The sequence below is a fragment of the Poecilia reticulata genome, chromosome 2 (assembly GCF_904066995.2).
Source record: "Poecilia reticulata chromosome 2, P_reticulata-male-v2, whole genome shotgun sequence".
Taxonomy (NCBI): Eukaryota; Metazoa; Chordata; class Actinopteri; order Cyprinodontiformes; family Poeciliidae; genus Poecilia; species Poecilia reticulata.
Window position 1 is genome coordinate 29,111,194 of NC_088831.1, and position 22,913 is coordinate 29,134,106.

At 38.0% G+C, this 22,913-nt stretch overlaps 1 protein-coding gene across 5 annotated transcripts in view; it reads left to right on the forward strand.

Moving 5' to 3' along the window:
- The first annotated feature begins 8,999 nt into the window (after positions 1-8,999).
- mid1 (midline 1) overlaps positions 9,000-22,913 on the forward strand; it is a 40,453-nt gene continuing 26,539 nt past the window's right edge. Inside the window, exon 1 of one of the 5 annotated variants that reach the window (XM_008400353.2) lies at positions 9,000-9,158. The gene's annotated coding sequence lies outside the window, so the exon portion shown is untranslated. Of the gene's footprint in view, positions 9,159-15,977; positions 16,002-19,611; positions 19,893-21,753; positions 21,981-22,913 lie in introns of those variants that run through there. The other 4 variants (XM_008400407.2, XM_008400398.3, XM_008400382.3 and 1 more) reach the window with 4 other exon arrangements.

Here is a 22,913-nt window from a genome sequence, read left to right on the forward strand (position 1 = left end):
CCTTTAATAACATAAAGTTACCACATTTTTAAAGTGCAATCAGTAATACTTTTATAACAAATTTATTTCAGTGATTATTTCTTGGTTAATGTCAAGTTGTCATAACAAAGACATTTTGAATAATGTCAACTTTGTATTAAAAGTGTCATAATTTACTGAATGATGTTTTATGACAACAGTTATAAATATTCATGAAGGCTTATTCATGTTCATGACAGGTGTTATGTCATGTTTATAAAAGTGTCATGTCAGTCTTATTCACCCACCTTCAAATAAAGTGTTACCGTTTAGATTAAGTATTTCATGAAAAGCGGTTATCATTTCAAATGACAAAATAAGTGCATTTTGTTTTGTCAGAAAAACATTTCTTACCCTTCATCTGTTCCTTTGTTTATATAGATGAAATATTGAACCAAATACCATTCACACACCCACAAAATCAACTTTAAATTGTGTTTTGTCTCTGAACTACACACGTTTGTCACTGTCATTGAAGTAATTCAGTATGTACTCTTTTCTTTTTTTAAATCTAGTCCAAGCTTGATTTTTTTTTTCTTCTCTTCTTTGTTGAATCCTTTTATCCTGCCCCTGGAGACAGTGACAGGTTTGCATTTGTCAGGCAACCAACACCACACAGCGATGTGACCTTTGTTTAGACGGGCAGACAGGTAGGTGTCACTCCGTGTTCACACAGTGTCACTCATAGTCGATAAATCTCTCGAATCTCGGCTCAGGGATGGTCACCATGGCTTTACTTAGGAAAACACCAACCAGCTTTATCAAAGCATCACGTCTATTGATTGAGTGGTGTGCACATGGATACACTCTCTTCACTAAATATGTCAGGTACTGATAACAAGTGTGCATTTTCTTGAGTTAACTGACATTTAGACAAAATTATATCAGCTTAGTGGCTTTAGTGGCTGCGTACCTTCCTCTTTATTTTGCCATCACAGCTGCCTTCTTTTTGGCATCTTGCAGATCAGTAAGAAATACTCTTATCTTTCATAAACCTTGGAAAGCAAACCTTTTCTCCAAGGACAGCTTTGGTAGGGTTGGACTTTGTTAGGCATAAAATAATGGGTTATAGCAAGAAAAAAATTCAACCAAATGTCTTTTATCTTGCTGAGGAGGAATTGTGGCAAGTCATGCCACAACATCTCAGTTGAGTTGGTCGGCTACACCTGGAAAAGTTCAACTATGTTAATTGTTTTATTATTATTAATTTGGATTTCAATGTAGTTTGTGGGATTGCCACATGATTCTGGACTGATAGATGTCAGTGATTGTTTTGTTTGTTCTTCAGATTTTATGCATTCTGGTTTTTTTTGTTTCTAGAGACTCTATTCTAGAGGTTCTATTTAAAGTTTTATTAAAGTTTTTTCTTGATAGTATATGAATCAGAATAGGGGAAAAAACCAGTTCCTTATTATAATTAAGTGCGTTTTAATGAGGGGTTCTTGTATCGTTTCCTGACATGTACAACATTGCAATGAAAACTACCAAAAGTGGCCATAGGGGGGCAGCATAAGACCACAAACGGGTTTTCATTTAATCTGTAATTAGTAAGCAAACACTGTGGCTCTGTTCAGTGAGCTTCAACAGTTTATTGAATATTGAATAGAGTTTGTTAATTTTTCTTCACACTCAATCATATCAAACAGTCAAACATAATTAAGCGTTTAAAGATTAGATTTTACAGGCTATCAATTAGGCTCTGGCATGTCCTTGGAACTTTATGCAAGTAAGACATTTCAGATGATCTGTGGTAATAAGTTGCAATATTTAACACAAACCTGGATGGTGAGAAACTCCTACTACAGCTCGCTAATGCTGGAAGTATCAGGAATATAAGGCTTTTTGAAGACTTAGACTATTTGAAAGGCTGAAAAGATTCTTCAATCTTTTCAACAGGTTTAACCTTCACAGCTGTGTAAGTGAATTTGGAATGACCTGACCACCGCCGGGTTTGATTTAAACAAGCCTGAAGAGACAGAACAGGATGTTTGGATGTGTCGGACGCTTTACTACCAAACCTCACAGATGTGCCGTGTTTCTCTCTTAGAGCCGTTTTTCTCCTCTAAACACTAACAGGTCGGGGGGAGGAAATAAACAGAATGGAGATCATATTTTTTTTGTGTGTGACCTGCTTCCTGAAAGCACGAGATTGAGGTATAATATTTTATATCATGTCTTATCTTTTCATCTTTGCCGCTGGATGCAAATTGAGCCTGTGGCAGAGGGCTGCTGCTGTTCCCAGCAGGACGTCCATCCGTTTTGAGCCGACTCCTTAGCATCAGGAGCAGCTGCGGGGAGGACAGAGGAAGGTCACAAGCAAAATGAGACTGAGTGTGTTCAGCAACAAAAGAGCCTTGGCCCTGTGGTTTCAAGGGCAAGATTTATGCAAAAAAAAAAAAAAAGAAAATCTCTGCACATGAAAAATGGAGCACAGTGGAGCTCATTAAGGTGTTAGGCATGCACAATATCTTTCAAATCAAATGCTACAAAGCCTTAGTCTTTTCGCTGTCATTTCAGGGATCGTCTCTTCACTACTTAATATGCTGCAGCATACTGACTGCTGTTCAAATACATTCCATAGTTCTGGAGTGCTTACTAACTTGAAGGATTTTCTCCCTGATGTGTTAAGTACCCAGCAGATCAGAAGTAGCTACTCCCTGCAAATGATGGCTCTGAATTCAGAGGTGAAGGATACCATAAATTAGCCTTTTCATGCGTAATTTCATAATCAGAATAAAACCATTAATAGCTATCCTAATCAGCGGAGTAAAATAAATAGCATTTCATTTGGTATGGAGACATATTCAGAATGGTCTTGGTCAGCTTTCATGGAGTTCGCACAGTGAGAGCCTTCATATATCATATGATCCATACATTTTCTTAGACCCTTGCCCATAGTGGGGTCAGGAGGGGTCACTGGAGATTCAAGGAGTTCTCAAACACGAGAAATGAAATAATCAAAACAGCACTGCAGGTATGTTTTTGATGAGAGAATAACATTGTAATAAAAACTAATTTATGTATCTTCCACTCCTAAAGAAATAAAAATCAGCAATATAAACCAGCATGTAGAATATTTGAACAGCAATAAGCCCATTTTTAGGATTATTCTTTTAACTTTGAGATTGAAAATAGTTACAAAAACTAATTGGTAAATCCAAAAGTGATCCAAGTTCCAAATATTGAATATTGAAACTCATAAATATTGGGTGGTGATGTTTATATTTTATTTAAAGTCAACTTCTAAGGAATAGAAATGATTTAGGTGTCTCAATATCATTTACCAAATAACTTTATTAACAAAACAATACTTACAGAAACTTTTCATTCTAAGGTTTTCTAGGAGATTTAAAGGAGAGTGCTAGCAGTCACACTTTGACATTATTTTGTTAATCTTTCATTCACAGTCAGTTGCTTTGAAATCAATTGTACTGCTTTTGTTTTAAATGATCCGTTGAACGTGTTGTTAGAATTATTGTTTTTTTCTTTTCTGTTTTCAACAGTCGTGGTGCAGCGCTAGAAGAGCCGTGTTCATAAAGTCTGTAAAATCTCATTTCATTCATACCATCTGTTCTGCCTCTTGCTCCCACTGGCATAAATGTGATTAAAGCGCCTCTTTCGGAAGAAGAGACTACACTGGACCAATAAAAAAAGAAAAAAAAAAACAAAAAAAAAACACCCAAACATTTAAATTATTTGTTTATATGTCCTTAAATGTATAGAGTATGCAGGTTTAGAAAGTAAATATGTGTTTATGTGTGTTTGAAATACGTAAGAGCACACATTAGAGGCAAAACACTCTTTTTTGTTTTTCATTGTGATCATACATGCATATATAATTAGAAGGGTGGGACAGTAGGTCAAGTTTGGTCAGTCTCTCTTTTTTTTTTGCCTTTTCCTTGGCAAGGCTTGGCAGTGACTGATTGGCTGTTTAAATTACATCAGCGGGACACTTGAGGACACCACCAGGCAGCTTTCAACAGACAGCTTTGTTCGTTCCTCAGTCTTGCGCAACAAGCAGCAAACTATGTGGCTGAGAAATGACTCCCATGCAACACCAAGAACTTGGAGCAGCCAGATGTTTTCCTCCCTGAGCTCGTTGTTATCACACTTGTTTTATAGGACATCCGTGAACATTCTGGTTCTGTCTTCATCTCGGTTCAGACTGTCAGCATGCCATTTAGCAAACATTTAGCATATGCTCGGAGATGTGGTATTTCACAGCGTATGTTATGTGACAATATATGCCACACGGCCATATGGTCGCAGTGTATTAATATGTCAAAACAGATGAGAGTAACCAACGTTATTTGAAATGCTCTTCTTGTTTTGGGGAAAACGACAAAAAGGTCAGTAGTGCAATTTCAGATCGCACATCTTTACGTTTAATGTTTAAAGATCATATATTATCATATTTTCACCTTTTTCATTTCAGCTGTGTTCAGACTTGTATCTCACGATGGTTATGTTCACTTTTTTTAAAATGATGAAATATGTGAAAAAGCATGAAATAAAACATTTTTCTGAACAAGGCAAATAAAACTTTCCACAGAAGAAAAATGATACGTTTGGAATGCTTAACTTGGACATCTGTGGATTACACAATGATGCAAGACAAAAAGAAGTGATTGCATCGTTGCCTGCTCATACTTTGGTTAGGAAAGCAAAAAATGTATGGAGATCTGTCCAGTGAGGAGGAGGATACCTTTCAAACCAGCATTCTACAGAAGAATTAAAAGTTCCAAATTCTGACTGTGGTATATCCAGACTAATTTAGCAATTTAAGTTATTTTGTTAATTTTGCAGCAACATTTAGTTATAGATGTGCAACACAAAATAGCTCAGTTTAAGAGTCCCTACATAGCCCTCATATCCGTCTTAGAAACGGTCGTCTCTTTATATGTCTGATAACCTGATGTTTCCCTGAGATCTCCGATTTTCCCTCGATGTCTTTTTCATTGGTGGAGCAATACTGACCCCCACTGGCAGAGTAACCAAACAGTCACTGGTGATGGACAAAAACATATTCTATCATTTTTAGCCAAAATGAATGATTCTTTGTGCTCTAATCCAAAAAGCCCAACTAGAAAAGAACACAGAAAACACAAAACAATATACATTTACATAAACTATCATGTCAACATGGCCAAAGAAGCACAATTGTGAAAAGTTAAAAATGTGTAATTTATTTCATATTAGAAAATGTGAATTATTTGACAACAGAAGAACATTCTCCACAAACAGAACCCCTTTTTTAATCTATTTAGTTTATTTAATTAGCACTGACTCATAAAAAAAAAATAAAAAAATATTGCAAGGTACTTTACGTAAACAGATCGTTCCAATTCAGTACTAGTTATACTACAGTTGCCGTTTGCTACAGTTCAACTTTGTAACAAACCCTAATCCTATATAACACTGTACAAATTAGAGCAAGTCTATTTTGGCTTAATAACAGCTTTGCAGCGTAAACATTGAACTTAGTTGGCACAAACTTGTGCCTGATGGGGTTTATTTTTTCCTAACAAGTTGGTTCTCATACACCAATATTCACCCAAGTCATTAACATAACATGCTAATATTAACAGAATTAAACAACATTGTTTTACATTTGAGCATGTCTTGATATTGCTGTGGAAAAGGCTGATTGGGTCATTGGATAAATACTGTATTTTGGTCTTTGAAGGATTATGGGGAATTAGAAAGCTCACAATTTCTATCCAAATGTTTGGTTAAGTTACCCAACTACTGTCTCAGCTTAGATTTAAGACATAACCCAGTAGCTGCTGTGAGCGAATCTCTGAGTTTTATGTGAGTTTAGGGGTTTTGTTTTCACTCATCTTTGTGCTATTGCTGTTCAGGAGATTTGGAGGCGAAGGGGTTGGGAGTGATATTTTTGCTGAACATACTACTAGTCTCTTCACTCAGTCCTATATTTGCCAACTCCAAGACACTGATGAAGAGATCCTAGTATCACGCACAATTTCAACTTTAACTTTGCTTTGATACGGTTGGAAAAATGACACAAATCCTCGAGTCAAATCTATTGATTTAGTTAGAAGTGTTTTCAGTGAAAAGCAGATCTTTAGCTGACAAAAATCCCCTGCTATGATGTTTTTTTTTTAAAGTGTTGTCAATGTTTAATGTAACACCAACTTTATAATTCAAAAGCTGTATTTGTCAGCTGTGAGCTGCCCTGAAGGAACAGTGCTTTTTACACACAGAGGGAAATACTGAAGATGGATCAACTAGATTGTGAAACTCTGATGAAATTGCAAAATGCCATAGCTGATTTATTTCACTATTGATTCAATCGAAAGACGTGTGATTTTTTTTTTCCTTCATAGCAGAGGTTTGAAGTAGTTTGCACCAGATATCTGATCTGAGATTTTTTTTTTTCTCTTTCTCCATTCGTTCCGGGAAAGTGGAGTTCTCTTTCCTCTGGAGTAACTCTGGAGAATATTTGTTGAGGTGATGAAAGCAAATAAACTAAACACGGTTGATCAGCTCCAGCAGTATGAAACACAATCCCACAGATAAAGCATTGCTGTTCGGATCATTAGGTGCGTACTCCACTTGCCATCGCCACAAGTTTGACATGATTCTGCCTTGAAACAATAGATAAAAGCTTTGATATTTTCCCAGACTCAATTTTTGCAGAGTCGGGTTGACGGTGCACATCTGCTGTAAATGTTTGAAGCCTCTCCGCATCCACGTGTGGTGAGTTAATCTGGGGTTTGGCTGCTGTTTGCTGGAAATTTGCTGAAGTCATCCAACTCTACTTTGCTCAAAGGAACTATAAAGGTGTAATCACCCCACCTCCACAGGTGTGTGAAAAGTCCCTTCTCGTCTCATTCAACACTTTTTTTCTTTCTGGTCAACCTTAAACAGGGCCTAGGTGGTAAACATCTGTAGCTTTGGAAAAAAAAATGTTCTCATGGCATTCTAACTAGTACGAACATATTATCTTCGCAAATAAAAAGCTTTTTTTTATTGCAAAACAAATTAACCTTCTTCTTTGGAAGAAAAATGAAGCTTTCCTTTCATACTGAATACAAAAAAGAAGTTAACCATTTCTACTGCGCATTTCCCTTGCTTTTCAATTGCATACAAAAGATAAGTAGCTTAAAATAAGCAAAATTCCATCATCTGCGTTACACGTACCTTTTTTCTTTTTAACATGTATTGACAAATGACACAATCACTTGATATTAACTGCAGCAATTAATATCAAGGTTACCCAATCTCATGCTGTGCTGTCCAAACATTTTGTCAACACTGATGAAGATCCACTGTTTTTGACAAGCTGAAATATTAAATTTGCTCGCATGGGAAGGCAAAGCAAGGGAGTTGGACTTATTTTTTGAGTACTGCTGGTAATAATTATTTAACCACCTGGGGATCCAGTAGATCTTGTACAGAACATTTAACTTTATTTCCAAAATGTCAAGCCGTTGTTAAATTTGGAATCCTGGGGCAATAAGAAGCAACTTAATCTGCTCTTTTAGTTTTGCACACAGTAAATGTTGCACCATTTGTCACAATGCACACATTTAAAGTGGAATAAAGACATAAAATCTGTTTTCTTGCCACGGGTGTGGTAAGATCCAAAAACCTCTCTCAGCCAAGGATACACCTAAATGCTTTAGAAAACCTATTATTATTCTATCAATGTCTATCTTCAAAACGTGCAAATTTAATCTGCTGCAAAAAAACTTAAAATGAGAGAAGTATTTTAAATTACATTAATTTAGTGATGGTTGAATTTCAGACCCTTATGCTTACTGTAGAGAAAGGAAGAGTTAAAAATAAAAATCTGTATTTTAGGCTATAAAATCCCCTGAACACCTTCAAGGGCATTTTTACATCTCTCCCATGCTATAAGTGTCAGAAATCTTAAATGACATCTTAATGTGGATAGACATTTTTTGGGTGTAAAATAAAATTACTTTAAAGGTGAGCCGTTTCTACTTTCCAAGCCATCCTAAATCAAGGTTAAAAAGAGGATGACATGTACTTGCTCAGACTGATATCTATCCTGTGCAATTAGATTTTTTTTTTTTTTTTTCTGAAGAGCTCAATAGGTTTTGTCCCTTAGGCATAAGCTGATTAGTAAGAAATAAAGTTGCTTAAACTATCTAAACTAAAATAACCTCCTTTACACTTAGGGATTTACTTATCTCCAAACTTCCTGTGCATCTAATCTCACACAAGCCGACGCACTGTCGGTTTCCAGAGCTTTCCAATCAGTGTTCTTGTTTTGTTTTGGCCAGAAGTGTTCATGCTTTGAAACGTTTGCCCCAGTGGACTCAGTTAAGCTTGCCAAAGTTTTTTTTTTTTCCTTGAAACTTCAAGTTATGTACCATGAATGTCCATACGCAAGAGTTTTCTTGAGTTCAGCAGATAAAATCCACACAAATAAATTTAGTTTTGGCTAAAACGCTTCACTCTTTTACTCGAGGGATGCACACCCAATTCCTCAAATATGATCTCATTATTACAAGTACGAAATTGTTTTCAGAGTGAGTCATCCATCTCAAAGGATGAATTCTCATTAGGATGGAGGAAAAACCAATTCTCTCTTGCTCGACAGTAAGACACCCCGGTTCCCCGCCCTTCCTCTCCCTCTCTCCTCTTGATCTTTATCGTCTCTGCTTGGTTACACGAAACAGGCAACAGTGACACTGAAAATAGGCCCTCAATCAGCATTATCTGATGCCAGACTCCATCTTAGAGTCTTTGCAAAGACAAAATCAGTGCAGCTATTTACTTTTACCCCACTCTTGATGGAGTCGATATTCTGCCAGTTCTCGTAATTTACAGGAATAAAAAAAAAAAAACTCGATCCTTTCAGTGGCAGCTTTTCAAAGGGTTAAATACTCCTTCAGAGCCTTCCATGATCCTGTATAAACCTGTAAAGCAGATGACAGGCTGTGTGTGCGTGTGTGTCTAAGGGAGGTATTTGCGAATACACACCCTAGTAAAGAGGAGTGTTTGCAGGCAAGAACACCTTTCAGTCTTCTGTCTCCTGCCTGTCTTCCTCCTCAGGGAAATAGCCAGCTGTCTAAAAATAATTTTCTGCTTTTTCCCTTCTCCACCAGAGAGAGAGAGAGAGAGCACATACAGCCATGGGGAAGCAGGTAAGATCTGATTAAGAAGCGTTTCTGTTGGACTAATGGAGTTCCAACTCTTTAAGATTTTGATTTGGTTGAATCAAGCAGAAAGCTGATCAGCTCAGAAAGGAGCAGTAGGGAATCCTGCAGGTCTTTCTGAAAAGGACACTATTGATTTTAGAATATCGATCACAACACATTAAGCCTTGTACCTGGATGCTTGTTATTGTTTTTTTTCCTACTGAAAAAACAGTCATGTTGCAGTCTGTGTGAGTGAACACGTGCATGGAGGAGAGCTGGAAGAAGCACTGAACTTTATGAACTCATTAACAGAGCCTTGGCAGTTTGAGTTATTTAGTTACAAAGTCAGTTCAGATGGGAGCCAGATGCTTTGTCACAAAAACGTCCCTGTTTTCACATGCTTCACGTCTGCTGACAGCTGAGGAGCTCCGATATGTCAGCCTCCTCGTAAAACAGCTGCTGGTGAAAACATTCGTCTGGCAAAAAAGGTAGTATTTCACTCCCACAGAAAGAAAGGTAAAGACCAACTTTCAATGAGCAGAGCTGGTTTCGTCCTATCTTTCCTGTTTTAATAAAGCAACACAGTCTTTGCTCTGGCAAAGTCTGGACATGCAATATTGCTGAACTCGCTTGGATTTTCTGTTTTTTCCATAAGGTAAGCCTTCAGATTTTTTTTTCCCCTCTTACTCCTTGAAAGACCGAGCAAATGTGTTGTTTTTTTCTTTTTTTTTAATGGTATTCTTTTTTTCTGGGTTCAAGAATTGACTTAATTTGGCAATATAAATGGATTACTTTGGTCAATGCGCTTTGGATGTTAAAAATTTCACTATTGTTTTCATCACTTAGCTCCGTTTCCACAGCCCTGCCTCCAAATCATAAACACAACCATATCCATTGCATTCTCAGTGCCAACTTCGTTAGCAGCTGCGAGGCTTTTGTGCCTGGTTGTTGTGACAGGGCGAGATCTGTCGCTAGATCACTCCCATTACGACAGCCAATGACAGCACAAAGAAGCAGGATGTTAAGAATTATGTGCGCGCATATCCACGGTCACATTTTAGGACCGTGAATTTTGAATATTCCCAAAAAGTCAGTCTTTATTATGGAGAGGTGGAAGGTCAGGATTAATTGAGCGCTGATTTTAGTTAAAAGGAAATTTAATTCACTGCAGATGACATTCTGATGAATGGGGAGTAGTGCAGTGCATTGCGAAGCTTTGGAAAATAGTAATATTGCAGTGAGAAAGTCTTGCTTTCTCATAAAAGTATGTGAAATAAGTAGTGAACACATGTGTGTTTTTGTTGATTGAGATATTGCTAATGAGGCCATTGGCCATTTCCATTGGAAGTTTTAAAATATAGCTGCAAACATTGCTATTATTAATTATCTTTATTCGATTTTTTTTTGGCAACAGTAAGATTTTTTAAGGTAGTTTTTGCTTTCATGAACCAAACACTTCTGCAGTTCTTTGGTAATCAGAAAGGATTTTTGTAGACCACGAGTATAGATTAACCCATAGCAACAGGAAGAAACTTCAAATACTGACAACTAGTTTCTCTACTTTCTTTGGCTCTTTGAAAATCCCTTTATTGATAAATCAATCAATAAAATCAATTTTATTGATTGGATTTTGAAGATTTAATGCTTGGAATATCAGGATTTTATTACACCAATCCACTCCTTGGGTTCCCATAGTTCAGAGTGATGTCAGCCAAAGCTGCCGTCTTGTTTTACGAGAATTTTAACCTTTTATCTATAATAAACGGTGAACACATTTTATCACCTTTTATTTATAATAAAAGGTTAAAAGGTACAGTAATAATAAAATAAAAGGTACTGTTTTTAGTAGATACTTATTCCATGTGTAACTAACGTTTTAGCCGTGACTTTCTTCGACGAATACTTTGGTTTAGATTCATTATATGGATTACTTTGTTGCCAACAACTGATGCAAATTCCATGTCATTGACCTGATTAGACAAACGTATTAGTTCATTCAATAGTTAATGCTAGCTACCATGCAATTATTAGAACAACATGCTATTCTTAGCATCTTAAGAGGGATTCAATCAGCTGCTGAGAGCAACTCTAAACAAGAAGTCAACAGAAATTCCTATTTAGTGAGGTGTGGTTGACACCGCTGCTAGGACTGTGATGACTCTTCTGCTTTTTATTTAACGGTGGTTGGCAATCAACTTAATGGAGCCTTACCACCACCATATGGTAAGAAGTACGGACCAAATGTCACCAAAAAGGAAAGATAAAAAATCCACGTCCCGTTACGCAAATTACACTCTTGTAGCTTTTACTTCTTGAGTCTTTCATTTACTACATCCTCCATTTAATATTAATGTGGATGTTCAGCTGTCAACAATTCACTGTGATTGCCTGCTTGTATAAACCTGTTTGATCTGGTGAAACAACCAACACTAAATGGGGAAGTAAAGAATGTGAAAACTAAACAAGGCAAAAGGAACAGTACCTGCTTTTGGCACAGCTCTATTCATTTTATGGGCATCGTATCCGCAGTGTCTGTGAGATAAGGGATTGCAGTAATCAATACATATCTTTTACATGCCAGTGATCTCATTTGGTAAAACTGGACTTCACCACTGAGGGGATCTGCCTGTCAAGACTAAAATAACCATCCATTTTTACCCCAGGATTGGTGACACTGCCTTTCAGATACTGCGTGAGAGGGCCAAGATCTATGATCTTGTTCTCATAAAGATGAAAAGAACATTTGTGCTTTCTAAAGATGGAGCCCAAGAAAAAAGAAGAGAAAAAAATTAAATGGAAAAAAAAGAGAGACCCAAGAACTGAGTCTTGCGGAACTCCACAAGAAAGTGAAACAGAAAGATTTGAAATTTCCCAGGCTGACACAAAATGCTGTCAGATAGGAGCTGAACCAGGCAAGAACAGTCCATTGAATGCCTGTAAGGTGCTCTAAGGGACAAATTAAAATTTTGTGGTCCACAGTATCAAATCCAGCTGTTAAATCCAATAAAGCCCAAGATCACACAATTTGCAGAGTCTGTGACTACAAGAATATCGTTAAAAACCAAGCAATGCAGATTTTGTGCTGTAACGCAATTTAAATCCTGACTGAAAAACCTCAGGAATGTTATTTGCTGTTAAAAATTCCATGAACTGTTTGTAAATAACTTTTTCCAAAACTTTTGAAAGGAAAGATAGTCTTTAGATAGGCTTAGGAATACAGTTGGATCAAGACTAGGCTTTTTAACCAAAAGATGTACTATGGCATCTTTTCCACTTTCTTTTTGCTTTCCAGCAATTCTCCTGAAATTTGTTCAGTTTAGAACTGCAGGTGGTAAATGTTACGCTAATTTTAGACATGTTCTTCCATGTGTATTGTAAAGTTTTCCACCACAGCTTGCTATTGTTGATGCGAGAAGAAGTCATATTGAAACACGAAGACGACCTTAATAGTCATAAATGGGGTCGTCTGAGTTTCTCCCACTTTCTAAGTTTTTAACTGAGACGTCAGAATTTCTGCGTTCTGACTACGATACAATGCGCATTAAGCCATATCCTAACGGTAGGATATTTTTCAGTAATGATGATAATGGATATTACTGAAAGTATCCTTCCATAATGATTTGGAAAGTAGTAACCAGAGCTAGTAACCAGAGCTGAGCAAAAAAAAAAAAAAAAAAAGTACTAGAAAATTTGTGGAGATTTATCTGTAGACATAAATTTGTGGATATTTCTTTTGCAAGTTTCAGTGCCAAGTCAAGATTAGACAGTGATTTACTGAAGAAGGCTTATGTTTCCCCAAAATATTAGCTGCATTTTTGTTGATTTATACATAAACGTATAACGTAGAATATATATGGCATGAAAGCTGGAAAACAGTTTTAAAGTGCCATATTTTTTTCACAGAAGCTGGATGTTTAGCGGTGCAATCATGTTTGAGATCTAGTGTATGCAGTTCTGTGCAATGAAGTGTAGCTGAGTGCCATGGTGTCAGTAATATCTAAAAAAAAAAAAAAATTCACCCATCTCTAACTTTAGAGAAGAACGTGCTTCTGCAGGAATGTCTTGTGATGTTCTGAAGAAATGTTTTGACATCTTGATGGACAGCAAATGAGAATATTCAGTTGTGTGTCCCTAAGATAACATTGATGGTGTTTGTTTTATAATGTTAACTGCTCATCAACAATGTCAACATGCCCGAGCCAACGGTTTTAAAAAAAAAAACCTAGGAGAAAACTGAAATTTAGATGATCCTCACTTAAACAGCTGGGCTGAGGCATTTGGCTCTGACTGCCTCCTTGGACATGTGAACGCAGCCCCAACACAGATGTTCAGATTGACTCCAGCAAAACCCAGTCGAGTGTGACGGTCGTAATGTTTAACAGAGATGGAGGAACGGCGTTGTCTGAAAACTCTTTAGCCGGCGGAGGACAATTTCTTGTCTGCCTTTGTCAAACAGGTTCCGTCTTTCAAAGCGACTACTGTTTGTAAAGCGAGAATACAAACTGAGGCTGGGGGGGTTGGGTATACAGCCAGAAAGTGCAGGGGGAATACTTTAGTATCATCATCTTTGATAAAGTTAGTTAGCTGCAGATTTGCGATAAAGATGTGATAAATTCTCTTAGATACATTCCCACACAAGCTGGAAGCAATTACTGAGTCATCTAAGCAGAAAGAATGCAGCAGGCATTCACTGAACCCTTTCGAAAAAGTAGATACGTTTTATTTTCCGTAAAAGAAGAAAAAAAAAAAGTCAAGACTTTCTGAGGAGCAGTTTGTGGTGTGAACTTAAAATAGTAGATTATATTTCTTTTCCAAAATGCCTTCCCATATTTGTTGAAGCGAGAAAGCACCAGACAGCAAAGCGTTGTGCAATTTTATTTTAGCCACAAAGTACATCGAGCTTCTTTGGGAAATGATCAATGACTTTTTATTTTGACCGCAACAGTTTCTTTTGATCCCTTGTTATAGTACTTAAAACAAAACATAAAGAGTTCTTTTTGAATAGCAAAGTTTGCTTTATTGTTTCAAAACAGATTGTTGGCAAACTTTATATATATAGGCTTCATTTTTTGCAGTGGTTGTAATTTTACCTGAATGTCTTTGATAAAAGCTGACATACAAAAACTGCTGACTTAGTCTATGCTCTTGGTCTCTCGGCTATTTCCCCACAGCCTGATGATGCCACCTCCATATTTTCCCATGAGAATGGTGTGTTTAGCTTGATGGCCAGCATTTCCTTTCAGCCTCACATAGCATTTCGCATGTATCCCAAAAAGGTGGACTCTCCTTACCGAATAGGTAACCTTTTAAAGCAGTCGTTTGCATTACGTTTTATTTAGGCCTACCAATGTCAAGCGGTCTCGAGGCAAATTCACAATTTGCCTCGAGACCGCTTTTTTTTTTATTTGTAATATGCTTTTACATCTTGTTTATCTGATCATAAAATCCCAATGACATAAATCGAAATGAGTGAATTCAACATGACAAAATGTGTAAATGTTCCAAGGATTGTGAATGCTTGTATAGAATTAACAAAAACAAACGTCTTTAGAACGTTGCTCTTTCATAAATCTAAACTGTGGTGCTTATCAGGTTTCATAAACATTTCAAACTAAATTAAGTCTCTGTATACATGTGCACAGAATAAGTTAGTCCAATTTACTACAGAAGAAAAAAATAGAGAAGATCGTAAGCTTAAATCTGATGGTGGCATTTTCACGACCATGCAGCGCTGCTGAGGGGGATGAGGATCAATACCAGGTCGCTGCCCACACCAGTCCTGCCCATTTAGCCTGCTAACCTCGAGCTAAATGCATGCAGAAACAAGATGGCGGGTCCTTTGAGAGCATATACCTAAATCATACTAGATTTCTTTGAACTAACTTTACCTGCTCTGAAGATAAACCGCTGTGAGCGTTAATTAGCTTTTCAATAACATTCTCATTCATTTGGCTAATATTCAAGCCGATTGCGGGTTAGTCATTGGCAGCATGTCTTAAGGCACGAGTGCAATTAAAAAGTTGAACTTTTGCCACGACGAGGGCAGCCTTTGCTTTCATCTCATTGTTCGCTGGCAGAGTGAGGGCTGTTCTAGTTCGGAAAAAATGATTATAGTCGCTTAGATCAGCACTTGTACTGAAAAAGACCATCCTAATGCCTGTAAGCACATGCTAACCTAATTAGACATTTACCTTCAGACTCCAATTACTGTGATTACATTGAAGTTTGATGCCAAACATAATATTATAAAAGACATTTTCTTTTATGTTGCTCATCACATCTAGAGTAGAATCTGCACAGCATCATTTGGTGAGCAGAAGTTGGTTAAAAGGATGTATAGGGGTGTGTGTGTGGGAGTGTATGCGCTAACTAAACGCAGCGATGCAGCACAACCCTGGAGACACGGTCCCATCTGTTCAAGGCCGGGCCTCGTAGTTAGAAACTCATCAAAATGTGGTCCCCAAGGTTTGTGTACCCCCCCACTTTGGCTCTCCATTTGCTACCTCTTTGTCTTTTTGTTGTGAGGGTGGGTGGGGAGTCAGGGGCAAATGCTCAACCCCAAAAAGGGGGTTGGGGGTGCATTAATGAAGAACATATCCATGAAATGGCCTGGTGGACGTGATGCTTGCTGGTAATGATTTATGCTTGCATGAGCATATAGCCAGGGATGGGGCTGGGTGGGGAGATCCAGCAATGAAGGAGGGCGTGTGGGAAACAGAGCAGCTAGGATGCTACTGTATGTTTTGTTTATTCTCTCATCACTGAAATAGAGAGCTCGGCTCTCAATGGGAGATTCCTTTTCATCTTGTGCTCGAAAATAATCTCAAAGATTTCTCAGGACTTTAGCATGTGAGTTGATTTTACTGTTTATTTTCATGGCTGCTGAAGACAAATGAATTTGCATTTGAGGCTATTCAAATTGTTTCTACCTTACTCAGCGTATTTGGCTGCTTTAAAGCTGTGTAATGATTATTTATTTTAAATGTGTTATTTTAAAAATCTTATTTGTACAGTTTGTGGTCGTATGCATAAATTAGGATTTCTTTGTTTGGCATGGCATGGATTTTCTTGTGGAACTGCTTATACTGCAAATTGATAGCTAACCTTATGACATGATGACTATGCAGGTAGAAGAAAAAAAAAATTCCTCCCTCTTCTTTCCTCAACTATTAATGTTTATGTAACACTCAATTTCATGGCCTGTTTTGCTCCAACTACTTATCTTGCTTTTCAGGAGGGCGTTTCTGGCCCTCTGCAGGTCTTTTTCTAATTAATGCAGCTTGATGTGCCAGCCATCATCAAGAGGACCGCCTTAGGCTGCAAATGGCCTCATTTAATGGAGATGAATATTCATTTGTTTGGAATAATTTTGTGGACAGTTATGCTATTAATTGATAAGGGAATATATGTGTTGTTGTTTTTTTAGGCTGTATTTATATGAGGATTATTCTAGAATATTTGTAGGCTTCACTGCCACCAATGCAAATTCAGAAACAGAAACAATCATTTTCGACATTATGGCATCTTGTGACAGCATTTTATATTGATTACTTAAGATACTGTGAGAAAGTACTTATTCCGCTACTGATTTCTTCTGGTATTTTGTAGCATTAAACCACTTTTAATATCAGATAATGATATGAGGAAAAACAAAGTGCAGTTTTAGAATTTCCTTCCTTTTATGAAGTGAAATTAAGTTATCCAGGCCAACCTGGCCTCGTCAGAAAAAGCCTCTGAAACCTAATAACTGGTTGTAACATCTTTGCAGCAACAACTCCCGTGATAACTATCAATGAGTCTTTAATCTTCCTCTAAATATCTTGATTCACTCTTCTTTGCAGAGTTGTTTTACTTTGGGTGGTTTTCAAGCATGAACCATCTGTTTTAGCTAATGCCACATCATCTCAATGGGATTCGACAAGGCCACTCCAAAGCCAACATTTTGGTTTTAGTTTTAGCCATTCAGAAGTGAACATCTTGGTGTTTGGATGATTGTCCTGTTGCAAAGAATTTCTGGTACAAACATCAAGTCATCATGGTCCTGAACCGGCAAAAAAAGCCTCCCATCATTTTTAAAGGTTTATGTATGGCATAATTAATTTTTTTTAAGTTACATGTTTTATGAAGGATGAAACAGGATGAACCCCTTCCAAAAAGTTCCACTTTTGTCCTGTCTACCAGAAAAAAATATTCTTCTAAATCACCAGTCAATATCGCCTTGGAGCTTGCCCATGGATAGTATTTTTGCTCAGTCCCTTTCCAGTTGGTGAATAATGAACACTGACCCTAACTTTGACAAATGAAGATTGCAGTGTTTAGATGTTATTCAGGGTTTGTTTGTGGCCTTCAGGGTGAGTCATCAATGGAACAACTTTTATAGGCTGGCCATATTTCTTAATTCTACAGGCCTGGCCGTAATCAGGCCTGCTTGGAGTGAGTGAAATTGGATAAAAATGCTTATAAAATTTGCTGTATGACTTAACAGGGGGTCTTTGGCATTACTTTTTGTCACAGTTTCCTGATTGGCTACACAGTATAATTTCAAAACTGCATATTGTATTAACACAGACTATTAATTGCTTATTTTAAAATGTTTGAAACTTAATAGTGACTGCTAAAGCAAGTAATTATTAAACGTTCTGTCAGGACTCTATCTCATATTTTCATACCACAGTAAGTCACTGAAAATAATACCAAAAAATAAAGATCTTATATCCCTTTTCTTGAAAACAAGAGAAACCTTGTGTGTCAAACCAGAGCAAAGAACAGCCTCAGTTTCCAGTGGGAGAGGTGGGGACGGGTTACTGAAAACCACAACCCAGACAGATTTTCTTTTGTGGAAAGATAAAAACAGAAACAGACTGTTTTTTTTTTTATTTGATGTTTTTTTTACAGTTCAGGGAAGGGTGTGACCTTTGGAATGAATAAAGAGGGCAAACCAGTTTTCACTGGCCTCACATGTCTGCTTCTCTCTCAAATCAAAGTAAATAGCCATGATTTTCTGTCATTTTGTTGCAAAATAATTAATTCATAGATGTGTTACAGGCCCTTTAATAAGAGAACTTATAATTATTTCGGTTTTTATTGGGGTCTGGGAGGGCGGGGCTGTTTTCATATTAAGTTCATTTTGTACTTCGTGCAGCATTTCTGTCAACTACTGATGGTTGTATGTGTTATAGAACAAATTTAGACTTGAAAAGACTTTGAACAACGTTGGAGACATGCTAAAGGACACGATCAAAACAAACTTGTTTTTTTAACAGCTTAACAGAGATCCACTCCGCATTGATGCAGTAGTTCCTGTAATAAGGGCCTTCATCAAATACTGAGTGCAAAATAGTGCGGTGACTGGACATGTGAAGCAATTATATTCGTCTTATGGAATATTCAAATTTTCTGAAAAACTGAATTTTGGTTTTTACTTAGTTGTATGTCGTAATCTTCTTGACAGAAATAAGATTAATATTTCTTTGTATGTATTTTATCTGGTGGATGTTTCAGTTTTTTGAACTGAGGTATATAAACTTTAATTACTTTAGCGCTTTCTGTGTGTTTTGCATTGGAAATGGATTTGCTGAGCGCCGTTTACAAATCTATTAGTGTTCAGAATGAGTCAAGCACAGGCATCAGACTCACAGCCGTGCTTAATGTGTCTGTTGTTTCTCGTCATTTGTCAGTTAAAGCGTTTAGTCTCGGTCCTGTGAAGGGGAGTGACCTCGTTCAGGTATTGTCTCAGTCACAGGGTCTCTACACATTTCACTTCCTTACAAAATGCTGTTGACTTCAAATTGGCATTGGATGTTGGGAGGAAGAGGAAACTAACAGACAGTGGTAGGCTTGACGAAGAAACAAACAATCTGTGAAGAGAGAGCTGAGGGTTGGCCAGTGAAAAGATTAGAATGGCATTTGGCTCGAGAGGCAGGATGCATCCCTGCTCCTGCCAAACTGCCATAGCAACGGCAGCTTAATGCATCCCTCGTAGTTTCTCCCCTCGTACCCCCCACTGAATGTCCAGACTGTACCAAAGTGTCATTTAAAAGATCTTGACATTATTCAGCTTGACCCTAGCATTTGCCCAACTGCCAACGTATTAAACGAAGCACTTTTTTCCCCCCCTCAAATCCAGATGCAGAGACATTTGCTGTCAAGTCTGACAAGTCTGCAGCTTTATTCTAAATGACATGCAAATGAGTGAGTTGTGTAAAAGTCTATTATGGCTGCGCATGTAACCCTAACAGAGCAATTCTATCCATCTTAGAGCTCCCATTTGTCATGCCGGGCACCCCTGCTCCCCGGTGACCAATCAGGAGTGTTTCCTCAGAGGCTAAGAGCAGCCCCTCACCTCCTCATCATCACAAGTGATTGACAGCTTCCACAGGAAGGAGGGGGTGGTTATTTACCTCCTCGTGTTCTCATGGGACCAAGTTAATGATCCCAGCCAACAAAATAACACAAAGAGGGAAAAGCCTGAGAAGTCGGTGCCTGGTTGAACCATTTGGAGCAGTTTCGGCTTCCTTTGGAGAGGATTAGAAAAAAAGAAAAAAGAGGCTTGTGTGAGAAGACTTTCAGAGACAGGAGGAAAACAGATGAAGCGGCAGCACCCAGACAGATAGTTAAAAAGTAGAGGGAGTCTTCTGAGCAAAGTCACAAGTTTTTAGGAAACTCTCATCTTTGGTTTCTCTGTGTATCTTTGAGTCACCCTGACTGGACTGTCTGGTTGAGTGACTAACAGGCTGTGAGGTAAGACACACTTTGTATCTTTGGAGAAGGATGCTTAAAAAGTCCAGAAGAAAGAGTAAGGATTTCTGTTTAAGCTTTGACAATCTATTGGTCTGCTGCATTGAATCTGCTTCACAGTTTTCTGTGAATATTTTGCATTTAGAATGCAATTTGTTTTTTAAACAGCAGGTTGAATATGAACAAGCAGTCTAGTGGCACTCAGTGGCCTCCTGCACCTGCTCATATCCATTCACTCAAGGGGTACTTAATTAGATACACCTCTTTAATTGTCTGGTAAACAGTGAATCACCCAATCAAATGGCAGCAGATCGATGTATTTAAGCATTCAGGCATCTAGGCATAGCGAACACGACTTGCTAAACTTTAAACAAAGCATCAGAATGTGAAAGAAATGGGATTTTAGTGATTTCTGAGCTTCTGAGTATTTTCTAGAAACTGCTGATCTACTGAAATTTTCACATAAGGCTATTACTCAGGTTTACAGAGAATGGTTCAAAAAGTGACATTTCCGCGGATGAAAAACAGGTTACAGGCACCAGAGGTCAGAGAATTATAGAAAGACTGGTTTGCGATAACAGAACGGGCAGCAGCAGCTGAAATGACCACTGGTTACAACCGCGACATGCAGAGTTGCATCTCTGGCACAATATGTCAAACCCTTAAGCAGACTGGCTTCAGCAGCAGAGGACCACACAGGATGACCCTCCTATCAGCAAAGAGCAGGAAACCGGGACCACAATCAGAGGCTCACCAAATTACACAACACTGAAAAAATGCTTCCATGTCTGATTAGACTCTTCATATTAGCTGAGAGTCAAAATATTTCAAACAGTGCAAAAGCGCAAGTCTTTCCTGCTTTGTGTCAAAAGTTTAGTGGGGTGGTATAATTTTTTTAAACTTTTTTAACCAACTGAAAATTGTTTGAATTTATGGATTTTCTAGGCAGCAAAATGTAAGATTTATAGGCTTCAACATTTCATATAATGGTGGCTGAATTTAAGCTGATTGTACTGAAAAAAACATAGCTATGCGTTACTTTTCAAGGGAATATTGACTATTAAGTCCCTAAAATGGTTTGATTTCTCTTATTTCATTTCACACCATTCTGGATGCAGCAGGCTGAACTGAAACATGAGGACTTCTGGACATAAGAATGTGGCTGCTTTGTAATCCAAGTGAAACTATGCCATTTTGCACTGTGGTTTTACGCCGGTAAAACCACAGCCCAAAACATGCATCTTGCACAGTGATCCAATTCTAAAAAAAAATTTTAAAAAAGCCCTCATACCCAATGTTGGTGACAAGGTTGTCTCGGGTAACGGCGTCTAAACTTTCAGCTGAGAAACTGATCAGACTTGATGCGATCTCGCTCTCTCGTACTGCTTGGGTGCCAACCGGGTCAGTCTTTCCACATGTTAGTTATTTTCTAAGCAACTGAGGAATTGTGAGCAGGCGCCAACAATGTGAGAGAAAGCTTTCAACACTTTTTAAGTCTGCAGTCACAAATCTCAGCGCATTCCTGTGTTTAATCTGAGAAATATGGCTGATAACAGCTAGCATCTGTGTTAAAAGTATATTGTTTGACTTCAGTTATTCTCACTGTGAGCATGGTGCAAATTTTCAACTCCAATGCTTCCAACTAAATTTGATTGAGGTTAAGGATGATGGTAACGGTATCCAACAGTTTAATTTTGTTTCTGGTGTTCAGCTGGAGGCATCTATGCGAGTTCGGAAAACCTCTGCTCCAAGTTACGTCTGATAGCCTCAAGTTATAGTGCGGAGAAGCAAAAGTCCTGCCCCCCTTTCACACTATTGGCTTCTCCAATATCCTGCAGCCCACTGCATCTAGATGGGATGGTTCTCAGTCAGAGTAGATAAAAAGGTGGCAAGTTTTGATCCCCCCGCGGGCTCAGAGGAGAGGGTTAAGAGCTCAGAAACTCACAGAGAGTCTGAGAGGCGAGTCACTACACTTTAAGTTCAGACCGCTGCAGTGGATCAGCTTCGCAGAGACTAAATATCAGCAGTGAGTGACTGTGGAGGTGGCTCTGTACTTTCCCTTGCTTCTTTACGGCTGGAACCATGAGGCAGGTAAGTCAAGAGGTCACTCAGAACACAGCCAGTGTGTAATGTTACTGTGCCTTTGTGGGGTTTTTTTGTTTTTTTTTCCTGCTAAAACATGAGTCATAATGTGTTTCCAAAGCTCCAGGCAGGGATCTTTTTAGGTGCAAAAGTTGTCGGGCTATGTTATTTTTCCTAAGGTTTTGAACCAGATTGCATGAGAGGTGTGATGACTAAGCAAGGTCTGAAGGGAATTTCTGGAATTAAACGGCACAAAAATGAGTGGGTTGAGGCTACAGCAGACTTCCTGTGTAAAAACAGTCATTTGCGACAGCTTTGAGACATTTTCAAACACATTCTCGACTGCAGGTTTTCTGGAAATTGAATTAATCAATCTTTGGCACATTTACTTTAGTTTGATGCATTATTTTTGAGTGTGCAGCTTCAAAAGGATGGTCTTTCCCTTTTATTATTGCCATTTTGTCAACAGATCCTTTTTTTATTTTTATTTATCATTATCAGATGTCACGGTCCACTTCATCGTAGAGGAGGAAAATGCACTTTCTTGTGGTTCCTATTAATTAATAACTGGTTGTTTTAAAAAGAAATGCAAGGCACCTTTCCAAATGAGCACACCGCTTCTGATCACTACTGTGACTAATAGACAACAAGCTGTCACCATGGCAACACGTGGAGATCTTTATAGCTTTTATTGAGTCAATGAAGTGTTTGAAGGGACTGTTAAGAATTGTTTTAGTAGTCTGTTTAGTCTTTATAAACAGTCAATATCTTACCTACAGTGTAACAGATTATTGTACAACTCTCTTAAGTGTTTTTGTTTAGTACAAATCCAGATGAGTTGATTCTGGAGGCTAACGGAAGAGCTAGTGTAGGAGGGGCTGAAACCAGAGTAGAATCAAAACAACTCCAGTGTCAAAAACACCACCTTGGTGTTAAACACAA